The sequence below is a fragment of the Typopeltis vanoorti genome, chromosome 8, assembly GCF_054136105.1.
Source record: "Typopeltis vanoorti isolate ZY-2024b chromosome 8, IOZ_Tvanoo_1.0, whole genome shotgun sequence".
Taxonomy (NCBI): Eukaryota; Metazoa; Arthropoda; class Arachnida; order Uropygi; family Thelyphonidae; genus Typopeltis; species Typopeltis vanoorti.
In genome coordinates this window covers 150,947,528-150,948,203 of record NC_143556.1, presented here as the reverse complement: position 1 = coordinate 150,948,203, position 676 = coordinate 150,947,528, and the positions used below count along the sequence as shown (strand labels likewise).

General features: G+C 43.8%; 1 pseudogene; it reads left to right on the top strand.

The window, feature by feature from the left end:
- The first annotated feature begins 211 nt into the window (after positions 1-211).
- On the top strand, positions 212-330 carry LOC150104428 (5S ribosomal RNA; annotated as a pseudogene).
- Positions 331-676: the final 346 nt, after the last annotated feature.

The window sequence follows — 676 nt, the reverse complement described above, 5'->3', positions numbered from 1 at the left end:
TTATCAGACAATTCCCCTGTGACAGCCACCTCACCTTAGTGTGAAGCAATAGTCTTACATGGGCAGCAATTTTATTCTCGCAAAATTGCTTGAAGAGATGTGCACATTTGGCATTCGCTTTGATAGTGTTGATACATTTTATAACTGAATTCAATATCTCATTCAAAACAGGTGAAAGTTTTCTGGAAACTAAATTTCCTCTCTGAATAACGTCAGCAGCCGGATCGGTTTGAAAGCACCAGTTCTCGTCTGATCAATGAAGTTAAGCAAACCTGAGCCCAGTTAGTACTTGGGAGTGTGCCCACCTGGGAACCCTGGGTGCTGCCGACATTAATTATTTGCCGGCCTGGTTGACTGAGTGGTTAGCATATCCAGCCAGAAGGCTGCTGGTTCGAATCCCGCTGTAGGCATGGATGTTTGTGATTGTCTGTGAAAGTATAAGTGGTGGTAGGCAGCGGTAGATGACGTTAGTGTTAGATGATGAAAGTTGGTGGAGTAGTGAGACAAAGAGTTGGTGAGTAGATGCCCTCCCTCGATGAGTCTTTGGACTCCCTGGAGGTGCGATGTAATAATAATAAATAACTCAATGCACATGCAACATATCAGGATTGTCATCCTGAGTGGCAGGTATGAAACCGAACTTCAAATACTCATCTGAATACCGAAGAACGCATTT